This window comes from Numenius arquata, chromosome 15, assembly GCF_964106895.1.
Source record: "Numenius arquata chromosome 15, bNumArq3.hap1.1, whole genome shotgun sequence".
Classification (NCBI taxonomy): Eukaryota; Metazoa; Chordata; class Aves; order Charadriiformes; family Scolopacidae; genus Numenius; species Numenius arquata.
Window position 1 is genome coordinate 14,502,615 of NC_133590.1, and position 15,043 is coordinate 14,517,657.

Genomic DNA, 15,043 nt, shown 5'->3' on the forward strand with positions numbered 1-15,043 from the left:
TTTAAAAACCCAGAAAAATCCAAATCTTATTCTTTGAAATGTAGAGATAGTAAAAGTTTGCAAAGCAGGTTTCGATAAAGGAGCAAGAATGGTCTCCACATCAAATCATAGAAAATGTGGCTTATGGGACCTGAGAGGTTCCTGCCCCATGTCAGGATCAATGATACCTTTCTCGTTAGCAGCTGTTTCTGGCTTTTCTGAAAATCAAGTGCACTCTGAGAGACTTCAAAGCTTCTCTTCCTCACTATATGCATGTAAATACACTCTTTTCTCATTATCTTCATTACTGAGCTCTAACTTGCTGCCTTGTAAGGCCATTCTTCTTGTCCCTGTTAGACGGGGAGCATATCTAACAGTGACACAGAAACTAATTACTCCCTCTTACTTTCCTGCAGCCTTTTACATACTAGAAGATTTATCATGTCTCTGCCCAGCCCCTTCCCCCCTAGACTGACAGTCCCACTTCGTTGGTCCTTACCACGGGCCATGGTTTCAGACCTCCAACCATTCCCTGCACTCCTTCCTGTCTTCTCCCCAGGTGACCCTTCCCTCATTTATTTTCATGGCTGGTCTCCTTCCTGGTAATTATTCAAGGAGGATCTAGAATGAAATGTGTACAGTCTCCAGGGCTGCAATCTCCTGTGAGATTCAGTGCCTCAGTGGTCTGATCCACAGCCTCCTGCCTACACTCATGAGTACTCCAGCCACTAGATTATTTGGATCCCACTGTTGCTCTTCAGCCATTGAACATTCCTGTTGTTTTTTTTTTTTTCCCAGAAAACAAGAAGTCCAATGTTTCATTGAGGTATGCACCTAAACTACTGAGCTGCCACTCCTTTATAGCCCTTTAAAAAAGAAAAAAAAAGGCTTAATGTTGCACCATGTTACATATTTAAATGAAATTATGAAGTTCAACAACATGAGTGTATGAAACTGCCTGTTAAAACATGACATATGGCACCAGACTTCTGTTTTTTGTACTCCTGAGTCATACAAGTCAGCAGAATGCAAGGAGGAAGGCTTCTGGAAAGGTTCATTAGTGTCTCTATAAATAGCAAGTGTTTGCCAGATATGGGTACTACTTTGCCATATTGCAAAGTGCCAGCTAACACAGTATGCTTAGAGCAGGACTTTGAAGCACAGGAGCAAGCCAGAGTCTTCTGGCAGGTTTAAAAGTATATATAGTCTTTTTGGAAGTTTTCATCCAGGCTTATCAACATATAAATAGAGAAAGTCTCTGCAGGGGTTCCCCCTGCTGTGCTGATTTCCTGAGATGATGAGGGAAGGAGCATTTTAGAGCCATATCACAAAGTTTAAATGGGAAGTCTTGCTCACCAGAAGACTGCAAAGTTTCAGAGAGGAACTCAGATGGACCATTCATTGAGGTGCACAAGAAAATAACATTTGAGAGCTGAATGAATTGGTTGCACTTAGACAAAGAATTAGGAAGAACAAAGATGGCACGTGTGTACTCATCCCCAGAGGGACTCTTGAGCAACTGACTCTGAACTGCCTCAGCTGAGGGATGCTGCATTGTTCCCTCAGACAACAGTTACTCGCCTTTACGTAGAGACTCTGTTTTTAAAGAAACCTAAATTTCATGATACATTTGATAAAGAAGGTGTATCAACTGCTGCCCTAAACAACTCAATCAAATTTTAGTTTGTGAATCGAAATTCACAGATAAGAATACCTTGCCCATACAAGCTTTACCTTAGGCTAAATACGTGGGACAAGTTATTTCTTTTCCATGTATCAAGGCTGTGACGGTGACATTGCATCAAAAAACAAGATACAGCTCCCTAAAATTGAAGAAGTGAATTTGCACATTCCGAGAGATGCAGAGGAATGATTTTTGTAGGATAGGTAAAGACAGCAATAAATTGCCATAAGACTTTATTTTATGCTGAATAAATTTCTCACTAGCTCAGGTTAGACTGTCAGGTGCCAGACAGCACACCAGAAGAACAAATCATGAAAGTAATTTCACTATCGCTCTTGAGGAACTTTTGAAATTGTTACTGCTATGACAAGAAAATATACGCATATAATATAAAAATATAGAATGTAAAAACATAAAATGGCTTTTCAGTGGCTGCTGAAAAAAACAAGCATTCTGTGGTATTTCCAAATAATTTGGCTTGTTTGTGACAGCTAATGTAAGATTTCACATTCAGCTTGAGTAATATACCTTGGTGAGACACAGCTCTGTGTTTTACCAGTGATATATCGATTTGACTTTCACTGAGAAAGATAAAGATTTTGCTGGAAAAACAAACTGACATTGCCTTTGAAGACTTAAAGCAGAGACTGGGCTCTTTGTCTAAATTGTTTAGTAATGAAGGCTGCAAAGAATTTTTTTAATATTTTTATGCAAAAAAAAAAAAATATATATATATTCAAGCTCCCTTTTCTACCTGCCCAAAATTATTAGAATTATAGGAAATATTCAGCTCGAACACACAAGAATGGGGGAGCCCCACAAGACACTTATTAAATATACATCAGCCAAAATATCTGTAGCAGCTGATCCTGTTGTAATTTTTAAGCTCTTTCACGATGACACAGATAATATCCACACTTTCAATGACCGGATACTGTTTTTATTTCTTTTACAATATGCTGGGGTTTTTTTCCACTGCCTAGTCCTAAAATTAGGACAAGTCTGTCTCCATATATGAAGTTCATGACATTGGCAAGTGTGTTACAAGGACACACTGATAAGCTCTCTGCTTCTAAATGTAATTCCTTCCTAAGAACATGTCCTAGCAAAGCAGAAACATTGATAGGAATTTCACTCAATGGTATGTATCTTCCCTCTCAACTACTTGATTTTATGATTTGATTTCAACACACAATCTAGCTGTAACCTTATTCAGCCATTTTTTCCTCACATATTGTTGTAAAAATATTTCAAACCATGTTTTAAGAGCTGAATCCTGAGGCAAGGTTGGAAACAGAGTGTTTGTATGTATGTATGCATATAGATAGCAATATAGATATTCATATATCTACTATGTCAATATAGATACAGATATACCAACTGGGAAACTCAACAATGCAGTGGGAAGGCCTCAAGAATCTCTTTTAAAGAAATGGCTCAAACCTAGCTGTCATTCTCTCCATCTCAAACGCACAGTTTTGGAGAAAAAACTAAATACTAATTCCATGAAGGCTGAAATTAGAGTTGATTTCAATTGCACACATAGAGATTTCTTTTTAAATTACTTAATAAAAGATGTATGAAAGTGTGTTAAAACTAATAAATTCAATTTTAAAAATAAATTGATGCTTGATGATTAAATTGCCTATTTGAGAGCAGTAAAAATGTACACATGAAAGAAAAATACATAATACACTAAAATATTATTTCTAAAAACATTCCTTAAAATGAAGTGTTTTCATGTCAATGTTAATCTTCCTCAAAGACAGGTGATTGTGCTAAACTTGGACTGATTTATATAGCTCATCATATGCTGTAAAAATCTCAATTATTGTTCTTTGTAGTACTTACAAGCTGCTCTTAAATTGCCTCCAAGATTGTAACAGTGAAAATTCTTGTATGCAGCATTGCAAACACTCCTCTTTAATTCTTTGAGAGCTAAAATCTTGCAAATAATTGTTCACTTGTTCTGACGTGTGATTTATCCACGCATGCAAGACATCTCTCTTTCCCCCAGAACAGCAAACCCTTACTCCCTAAAAGTTGTGCAAACACAAATAACACTTATAATCTGAAAAGGCCATTACCAAAATCAAATTGATGCCCCATGGCTTGGATTAAACCTTGTTCCCATTTTATAGATGGAAAAGGGCAAGACAATAAAAGGGGAGATGTTTGACTGTACAAAGCAAACAATTTAGGTTTCCATCTTAAAAAAAACCAACAACTGTTTCTATCCATATCTTAAATTTGCCCTCTTGCAGTCTTCCCAGGCTCCTGATGCTTGGTCTCCATAGAGCAGTGGTTTCCTTTCCTCTCCCCTTCCTATGGGGATCCTGGGAAACAACCGCTTGGGTCCAGAGGGCTCCCACAGATCACAGTTTAAACCACTCCAGCCCTATTCTCTTTTTTCCTTTATAATTAACATACTATGACAGTAAGGAATTCTGCACTAAACTTGCAATAAAAAAAAAGGAGGGCAATATTTTGAAATCTTTTTTTTTGGTTGCAATTAAAGCCTTTTACAACCAGAAATGCTGAAGTAATAAGTGGAAATACAATAAAGTATGAAATATAGTACTTTATGTTTAATTATGGGCATTTAAATTGGTTTTAATTTCTCTCTGCAGGGTGTACTTTGGGAATTTGGTTTTGTTTTTTACATACGCCACTCACTTATTGATAATAATTTAAGTGCCTCAACGTATCTTAGTAGCTACTTCAGTAACAAATGTGACATCTCTTGGCAATAAAAGGTTAAAATTCACTTTGCCCTCTGACTATAACAGAAATACCTTTGCAAGCTAATGACTGTAGCAGGCTGGTCTGTTCCCGAATAAACATTCTAGGGATTTCCTGAGGTGTTGTTTTGTTTTGTTTTTTCATTTTTTTTCCCCCACATCTTTTTAATTGAGGGAAAAGAATTTGAAGGGCACAATCAGCTTAGATGCTATTTCAGTCAAAAATCTGTATATGTTGTCCTTCTATACACTTCTTTAAACTGAAAAAAGTACATTTACACAGCTTCTGGATATTCATTTTATAGAAAAAAAAAATCTTTAAAGCTTATCCAACTCATCTCCTTCTGCCAGCATTCCTTGCCAACTCTTTCTTAGTAATGCCAGTAAATGCCAAAAAAAGTCTGGTTTAAACAATGTTTCTGTCTGTTGAAACCAAGAGAAAGGCACTTTCTGTTGGAGATACTGGATTTGGGGATCCCACTTTTTCTCCTGCTGTTGCAAACACACCCTGACCATGTCAGGCAGAAGGGAGTGTGCAATGTTAAAACGGCAATATGCTAGAAGTTGCTTTGAGGACAAAATTACACAGTTCCTCTTATTGGCTTTTCCCACAACAGATTCATTTCCAGAAACTCCCCTCTCCTTTGAAAAAGGCAGATTCAGTATCTGCCAAGGAAACAGTCCTTTTTGGGGCAGGGATACTATGGCTGTTTAGATTAACACATCTAAGAGCTTTTGTCTCCTCTTCACTTGCCAGGAGTTGAAGCAGACCTCCTTCAGCAGCACTGCTTTTTCAGTACAAGATGTACTTAATGTGAAAACATCTAGGGAAAGATGATGGAATGGGTGAAACTAAAGTAAATAATGTCATTTCAGAGACACCAGTTTAGGATTTCATCCAAGATTGCTGCCCGAAGGAGCCTGCCATCTCCAACACTCACACAAATGAAGTGTGCCGGAAAACAGCATCCACCAGCGTGCAAAAATGAGGCATCTCAATGAAGATCTGATCCTCCCCTAGCTAGGCAGCAGCTTTGACTAAGAACGATTGCTCCTGTGCCCTTTAAGTGGCCCCAGGTAACAAATACAATCCTTCTGAGTATTAAAATTATCTATAGGATTCACTTTAAGCACAAAGTGTAAAATGCTGCTACCTCAGAAGGAGGCAAATCACTCCAGAGAGTGACGACTGGCAGGTTCACCCCAAAAAGACCTTTTTTGTGCAGGACTGCTGAAGTGCTCCTCAAAGGACATGGTCAGTTGAGAGAGAAGGAGTGAGATGAACCGTGCCAAGAAACCGCCCAGTAGCTCCTGGTGGCGTGAGATGGCCAGAAGAGGAAGGGGGGAAAGTTCATTCAGAAGCAAAATAAAGTTGATCTTAAGGCAGGAGACACAGTAAGGGCAAAGGAATGAGGGCAGGATCTAAGAGCACTTCATTTCCTGAGAGTGATTCAAACTTCAGAGGAAACAACATATTAGCATCCTGGGACTTGAGGCAGAGGATGAAAAGGCAATGACAAAGCCAGAGCTGGAGATCTAAATGGAGCTTAATGCATTCTGGAGGTGTTGGTTGATGAGAAGCTCAACATGAGCCAGCAATGTGTACTCGCAGCCCAGAAAGCCAACAGCATCCTGGGCTGTATCAAAAGCAGGTCAAGGGAGGGGATTCTACCCCTCTACTCTGCTCTCTTGAGACCCCACCTGGAGTTCTGCCTCCAGCTCTGGGGGCAACAATATCAGAAGGACATGGACCTGTTGGAATGAGTCCAAAGGAGGCCATGAAGATGCTGCATGGGCTGGAGCCCCTCTGTTGTGAGGACAGGCTGAGAGAGTTGGGGGGGTTCAGTCTGGAGAAGAGAAGGCTCCGGGGAGACCTTCGAGCCCCTTCCAGTCCCTAAAAGGGGCTCCAGGAGAGATGGGAAGGGACTCTTGATCAGGGAGGGGAGCCATGGGACGAGGGGTAATGGTTTAAAACTGGAAGAGGGGAGATTGAGATGAGATCTTGGGAAGAAATTCTTTGCTGTGAGGGTGGTGAGACCCTGGCCCAGGCTGTCCAGAGAAGCTGTGGCTGCCCCATCCCTGGAGCGGTTCAAGGCCAGGTTGGAGGGGGCTTTGAGCAAGCTGGTCTGGTGGGAGGTGTCCCTGCCCATGGCAGGGGGGTTGGAACTTGATAATCTTTAAGGTCCCTTCCAACTCTCACCATTCTATGACTCTGGTTTGCTGAGGAGCAATGATAGGCGACAAGACCCTTCCTTGGATTCAGTGGCCCCATCAAAGCCACCGTGTGTGTCTAACTTCTGTATCAGGGGAAGCAAACACATACCTCAGTGCAACCAGTATCAATAGCAGACTTATCATTACACTGACCAGAAACATCACAATCACAAGGACAGGGATGAGATCAAACCCAGTAAAAAGCTTGCAGCCTTTGGCAGCACCCCCACCACATATGTGTCTCAAAATGGAAATGCATCCCACAAATTATCATGAAATGCATTTCGTTTCCAGTCTCGCTAAGCCTCATCACTCCACCATGTCTACAATTCTGTAAATTACAATCGTTTTGTTAAATTAAGCTTCGAATGCTCAATTATACTTTAAAACTGTGTCCTTGAGGAAAGACAGTGCACAAAAGGGACACATAATTTCCTCAAGATGGAAATTGAACACAAACTTTCTGCTACGATATCATAATGATACAGATCATTTTTACCTCATCTACACAAGCTTTCAAAAACAATTGGTGGATTTTTTGGCAGTCATTTTATTTCTAGAAAAATAACAACACTTTGAAATCCTTTTCCTGTCAAGATATTACCACTGCATTTTAAAAAAGCTTATTATCAATCCTAATTTTTTTTTCTTATTGAGCTTTAAACTGCATATAACCTCTATGAGTTCTTGTTACAATTCTGAGAAATAAGAAATATTCCTATAGAAGAGGTTAATCAACGGGGGTTTGAGTAAATCATATTGAAGTAGAATTTTAATTCAACAACAAAGGTATCAGGCTTGTTAACAATGGGACTCAGTGGATCGACCAGCTAAATTTACCTCTTCATCCCTAAAATATTCACTGAGTACATTTCAATTTACTACGGCTTCCTGAGATAAGGGTCTTCATCACAGCATGTGTCAGCAGCTCTTAGTTTCCATGGTCTTTCCCAGCTTAGAGGACTTTAGTCCTTGGAAAGGCACCAAGTTCTTCTGCCATCACCTGCAAGCCCTCAAGTGGCTCCTTGCAGGAGCTGAACACCAAGAGCTCATGGTGGGAGAGACCCTGCTGCAGGAATTGCGTTGTGTTCAGTTCGACCCAAGACAATCACAATAAGAATTAAGAACAAGAGAGATTCTCCTTTTGCCTGTAAAAAACTGATCACATGTTCATAGCTGGAAAGCAAAGTAGTATTTTAATCCAACACTGAAATTCATACCTTACGCTCACAAGATCTGTTGCAAGAGACATGAAATAGCCAAGTATAAACTAAATTAATTCAATATGAAACTGCCTCGGTACAAGCACTTTACAAACCCAGCATAATGCCACATAATTGCAAGAATTTAGTTTAAGATTTTAATACCACGTTAAAGGGTTGCTAGCATTAACTGCACCATTAAGTTCAAAATATTTTTTTCCATTTTATTACAGAAAGTATGATCTGTTTGTTTGGGGTTGTTTGGGTTTTGTTTTGTTTTTTTTTAAATACCAGTCTGAAAACTGACGTTAAAGAACATCACCTCAGCCCCACCACCTTAGGGAGGAGCATATGAATGGATTCCTCAAGCTCAAATCTGAGACACTACCTCATAGCTGGTGGGTCACAGGCAGCAAATGCACCAAAGCCCTTCTGCTGAGTCCCATCATATACAATTGCTGGCAGAGGGAGGCCGGGTGGTACGGGGAGAAAGAGCTCGCCCAAGACTATTATATCACTGGCGATCTTTACTGGCCAAGTATGACAAAATTCCTCCCAGCAGCTCAGCGTGATACAAGCTCATGAAAGGGACTTTCACCCTATTGAGGGCTCCAAGATGCTAAAGGGAGGGGAGGAATGTCTGGTGGATGGTTAATATAAAACTACATTTTCTGTTTATTGAAATAGCAATCTCTCTCAATAATATCTGCTATTTATATTGTACATAAACTATCGCACAAAACTTTACAAACTTAACACACTGTATCACTTAAGCTAAAAATGAAATGGACCATTTTCTGGGATGAATCCCAATTGCTTAACACTTCCCAGTATGCCCAAGCGTTTCAGGCAGGAAATGAATACTAGTATATCTAGTTGAAACTAGGGCACTGATTCAGTGCAGACAGAGAAAAGAATTTCCCCTACTCAATCACCAACACAAAGTTTTTATTGGTGGTCCCAGCTCCAGGAATTTCTCAAGCCTCTAGCTGCTATATAAGATCCAGCAAGTCCCTAAAAACTTTTTAGAAACGTTGGTAGGTGTATGCCGGTTCATAAATGAAATTATCAGATTGATCGATTGGTTAAACACAGTTACGGGGCCGGCTGAGGAGAAGGGAACACGTTTTTCTCCATGAGGACCTCCTCCTGCACAAGATAAGGTGAGAGGGTTGGCTTTAAGTCGCCTTTTCTCACCCAGTGAAGTGATCCAGCCCTACTAGCATAGTCACAAAAATTCAACCGAGTACCAGAGGAGGTGACACACTCCCTCTCCTAATAGCTTCCATGCAAAAATTATGCTATTTCTGAATTAAACAAATGCTGAAAAGTTATTAAATAATAGAGCATATTTGAACTAATTAGCCCTCACAGTGGCCCTACAAGGCATGGGTATAGGTATCATAAAAAGCAAAAAAAATAACAGATTGTTTACTAGGCTATTAAATTAATGACTACCAGGTTCCTAATTAAAGGCTCAAGGAGCAGATCTCCCAGAGAATTTTATCGAGGATTAGTGCAGTTTCTCACACCGCTGAGGCTGCCTGTGCCAAGCTACATTCCCAGCTGATGACACAGCCTTAGCAGCATGCACAGCTCTGCCTCTTATATTCGATACTCATGAGTCATAAAAATATGGAGAGCACTATAAATTCTGTTTATGCCTCTCTCTCTTAAGATATGTAAAACAGCTATGTAAAAGAGCTATGAAAGCTGTCCTCTCAGTCTTCAAAGACTTGTTTAAGCAGCACTGTATGATTCCCCTTAATACAATTGTCTGGAAGTCTAAACTTTGGTAATTATTTCAAATGAAAAAGAACAGCAGGAGGCTCTGTTGAAGGGAATATAAACAATTATCACTTGCACGAGGGCTATGCCAGTTATGAAATAAACTTGAATGGGTTTTCTCTTGAAAATATTGAGCACCAAATTAATTATCTGACATAGCAGGCCTCTCAGCTGTACTCCATGCATCAAACCCTATATTTGAGTCACGCGAGAACACTGAGAGGTACAGCAAAGAGGGGAAATGTGAACCAGCAGAGAGATCTTGTTGAATTGGGGTCTTTCTAATGGGTGCACCGATAACTTCATGATAATACTGAAGCTGGTGTGCACACCATAACTCCGGATGATAGACTGGGCTGTGATAGAAGGTGCCTATTCTGTCAGTTTGCAAGAGAAATGCAGTAATGCAAGAGTATAAAGATAGGATCAAATGGGTAAGACTCATCCCTGCTTGGCAGCTTTAAATATGTTCTTGAATCTCCAGCATTATTCCTGTGACTTTGTAACAAATTTAAAGTTATTTCTTGTTCCTTCCAATGATTTTTTTGTTTCAATGGCAAAAAATCCCTGTTTCAGTAGGTGTTGAATTAGGGCCTTCCAGTGAAGGCATGAAAAAATGCAAAAAAAGTTGAAAAGAATCAGTGTAATATCTGATACATTTGATAAATCTGGAGAACCATAAAGGTAACTAACAACTGTTGGAGCACATGATACTTTTACAGATAGTGTAGAATTTCACATTGAGATTTAAGTAATCAATGTCCAGAGTGACATACAGATAATCAAGACTCTGATGTTTGTTTATAAACGCAACCCACAACACCATCCTTCACGAATGAGGCAGGCAGCAATGCAAAAGCCGCTTCTTTGCAAGCTCAATGAGAAGCAATGCATGCTAAGCAGTAAAAAATGGTAATCCTCTGCCACTTTACATGCAGAATCTTTTGAGCTGTGGCAAGCATACACTTAAAAACCAGAAGAAATATAGTCTAAGAATATATTTATAGCTGGCCTTCATTTTTATCTTTGCATTTCATTGCTAGAGTCTATATTCAAAGTACAATGTAACACTAAGAAAAAAAAGACTGTTGCTACAAGAAAAGAAACTCTGTCTTTTCATCTTTGTTTTCTCCTTTTTTGAAAACACTTCTTTAAGATTTTGCTTTGCAAACCTGATTTATACCAGCCCAGCCAAAGGAAGGAAGCTGATTCACGCTACCTCAGAATCTGTCCTTGAAAACTTAAACTTGGTGTTGCAGTTTTAATGTTCTCTGAATCCACCCCCATTTCTCCCAAGAGGAAATGAATTTCTGTTTTATTTGTATTTAAAAGTCATTGGTGTTGGAGTCATAGCTGTTCGTCATCAGGGGACCCTCTGCAGGTCTTCCTATCTTCTCTCCTCACCATGAGCATCTTTTCCTTCACTTGACTCCAACCCCAACAGCAACAGATCTGAATCTCCTGGTGTGTAGAGAACCATCTAGCATCTTCCACCGAGCAAGAGGTCTCACTCTCTGCAAGGTTGGGGAGAGGTTGCTTTTCCAATATACTTTTCATATATTGAGGTCAGTGGCAGTGCTTTAAGAGAGTCAGGTGAGACTCACTGTAATTCAAGTGGATTACAGGTCTAATCCCTTGACAGGTATATTGTGTGCAACTCCTTTATCATAGTTAATTATTTTTAAGCAGTAACACAGCAAAATTTGCTCATTGTCCTCTATGCATCACTCAAATTTAGTGTTAAAATTGTCCTCTATGCATCACTCAAATTTAGTGAAATTCTCTTCATCATTTGAAAACAACCTGGACTGACAACTTGCACACCCAAGCAACCTAAAACATTTCAGGGCTTTACAGCTTCTCATGTGGCTCTTCAGAAACCATGCACAGCTCCATGCTGCCTGCCCACACGTCCTTCAATACCAGCCCAGCTTCAACTACATTCAAATTTGTCTTTATGAATGGCAATGGTGCCCTGACTGGAGAATATAGCGATGTATGGAGCAGTTTAATATTGTGCTCAAATGGATACAGAGATCAGAATTACAAGAGTATGAGCATAAGCGTCAAAAGATGTAAAGCATCACCCAGTAAGGAGAGTTGCACCTAACTTGCTCGTATGCTTTTAAAATCTGCAAAGGATTAAACCTTTCGAAGCACTTGGTCAGCCTCATGATTATATTTGAGTCTTTGCAGGTGCCAGCAATGGCATTATAGATCCTGCACAGCCAAGACCAGAGGAAAACCCCACACCTGAGTGACAGATGCCACAACCTGAGGACTTTGTGTCTACTTGCACAATTGATCGTACCATATATGCACAACAGGCTTTCAATTTCCCAGAAACTTAATGCATTTTAAGATCTGGACTAAAACCTGGATACAAAGCCAATTTCATTAATGACCATGTCAGTCCAGGAGAATGAATGTCAGCCCAGGGCAATGCCACACTGGGGTCCCCCCCAGTGCTACAACTATTTCATGCTTGCCCTGGGCAGGTCTCTGGCAGGGAGTTTCCCCACAGTTACGACCTTTTAAGTATAGAGATGGAACCAAGAAACCCTTAATGCCCATGTGAAACGCCTCCTACCTAGTGCTTTGTCTCTCCAAGAGTAGGCACGTGCTTCAGGCTCGGGTCTAACACAACCAATATTACCTGACCTGCATCTCCTGCAGTGCAGGGATCTGGCACATATTAACCAGTGTGTGTCCCTAACAGGGTGTGAGGATAAAAGCTGAAGCCAAACAGATGGTCTTCTAAAAATCTTCCCTAAAGTGTTCTGTGTACTAAAACATCACTTGCCCAACTCTCATCGAACTTGGCTTGATTTGCAAGTCTCAAGCCAAGTCTGAAGAAAAATATTCAGCTGGAAACATGCAGGGAAAAGAGTCTTTTTCCTGCACTTGAATAATATAAAAATGAAACGATTTTGTTCAAACCTTAGAAAAATTTAAGAAAAATAGAACCCAACCCTCTTGGGTTTAAACAAAGCACTGGAAAAAAAATTGACACAGAATGCAAATTGATGAATACATGAAAAAATGAAGTGGAAGGAGAACTGGAGCTATACTGTATAATGACCTATCAACACATTCTATAATGCACCCAAAATTTCAGCGAGGATGGAAATCACATCTGCGCTGAATATGGGCAGCTATTGTTTGAAAGCACAGAGCAACGTTGCACAACCCTTCAGGGTCCCGATGTCCCTGTCACACACCCACAAATGCAGTTACTCATCAGTAGTCCTGACTAGCAACAACGGGATACTCAAAATAGTAGCCACTAATTTTAGCAGCGTGTTCAGGATTAGCAACGGGATACTATATCCGGTTAATAAAAGAATGTAACTGGGCACCGTTCAAAAATTCCAACTGAAAATGATTTAAATTTTCTGAATTCGACAGGAGATGTCAGGAGAAATGTTAACAACCACTAACTAGATGAACAGCATCATACAGTTGCAAAAACATACATGCATTTCCATATTAACTTCTCTTAAGTATACATATTTTATTTTTTAAATGTTCCTCTTTTTAAACAAGAAAGAAGCAGCAGCATTTCTGAAATAATTCTACCACAATGAGATCCCGGTCTTGGTCTCTTACAGCTTTGACTTGGGGTGGAGAGGGCAGGGAGAAAATTGATCTGCCCAGTAAATGATAGGTTCTCTCTAGAAACAAAACACTACATTTATACTTTGGGAAGCCCAAATTCTTTAAATATAATTTGATTACATGTCTGATTTTAAAATTAGATTTTTCCTACCATTAATTTGAACAGTCGTTCTTTGGCAGTACCTAAATCATTAGATGTCCTTGAAGAAGTACACCCTAACTGTATTAAAGTAAACCCAGGTTATAGCTAAGTAACTTTTTCATTGTTTTCTTCTCAGTAAATGCAATTTTACTGCTGCTGGTGGGCAGGTCTCTATGACTACTTTCAGCTTTTTTGCCTCTGCTCCACACAGTGTACTGCATAGATGGCCCTCAATGAGAAAGTCATTAGCTTAATAATAATTTCTGACAGATTCTGAATGAGATATTCCAACAGATACTGCAGTGACTCCTGGGGTGAATAAAAGGACAGTTTTATCTTCAAGATGGGAAAGAAAGAGTACGCTACACTAAATGACTAGCGTGGTTTCTCAGGGACTAATTGTTAAGCAGGAGTATTTATGATCAAAGGACTGGGGAACGGAGCTATCATTGTGAGGCAATTATCTATACACAAATAACTTTAATACTTTGGCATTTTTATAACCACTACATTATTTATTTTACTATATATTATATTGCAATACCATTCCCCTGGTTACGAGTACATGCTACTTCACTATTGTTTTTTACCTTATATAAAATTAAAATAAAACAGAGCAACATTTTGAAATGAGTTGAAGAACAAAAGGTCCTATTTAACCATCAACTACAACAGTATTTAACTTTTGTGCTTTTGATCAATATTTATGTGACAAGCTATTCACTACTCTTCTCTACCAGTTTAATGCTGTTGTTCTTCCCACAGCCCAATCTGCACTTTTGTGTATTTAATTTATAACAGTTTCCATGGAAAAGAAGTATTCAAAGAAAAAAAATGCTGATGCAGCACGTGGATCTTTCTACCAAACCACAAATCTTTTCTAATGTTCATCTTAAATTGAAAGCAATTCTGGGAAACAAATTAATGATATAAATCACATTATCATTACTCACATAAAGATACCCTTGTAACTCTTTCAGAAAGCTACAGTGAGTAGCTAAAAGAACTCTATATGGAGAATGCCTGTTTCTAATTAAATGATCTAAAAATAGAGTTGCACATACATCTAGGACCAAGGCATCTGTGTTATCTCTCTAAGATAAGCCATTATCCACCCACTATGATATCCCTTTCATCACTGCAGATATTCAAAACTAGGACTGGCCCTTCTTTCCCATTTAGGAAGGGAAAAAGTAAAAGGAAGCAAAATTTTAATCCAGACAAGATTTTTGAAAGTCACATCCCTTGTTTTGAAATCTCTTTTCACACCTACCTCTGTCAATCAGCAGCATGACTCAAAACTGTGTCCTGCAAACAGTGGCAGTAGTCAAGTAGGATTTCTCTATTAAATGCTTTCCCAGTGCAGTAAAGAAAGCTGTTTCTAACAGGCTGTCTTGGCTGTTTGCATTATTTGTGTGTGATGTTTTTTGCTTGGATTCTTTCTTTTTTTCTTTTTTTTTTTTAAATATTTAAAAATTTTACTTTTTTTCTCCTCATTCTGACAATTAAAAGAACAATATTAAAAACAAGCTGGAACAAAACTAGATCTGAGTTAAAAAGGTTGGGTAAGAGATTGCCATGACATCTTTGGTGATAATAAACAACAACCTGTCTTCATGCTTCAAGCAGGAGACAGAAAACAGCCCTTTTCTCCTAAAAACAGTTACCCATATTA

General features: G+C 39.2%; 1 protein-coding gene across 1 annotated transcript in view; it reads right to left on the reverse strand.

Annotated features, from left to right (window-relative positions):
* ADAM12 (ADAM metallopeptidase domain 12) overlaps positions 1-15,043 on the reverse strand; it is a 182,731-nt gene that overhangs the window by 149,975 nt on the left and 17,713 nt on the right. The window lies entirely within an intron of this gene.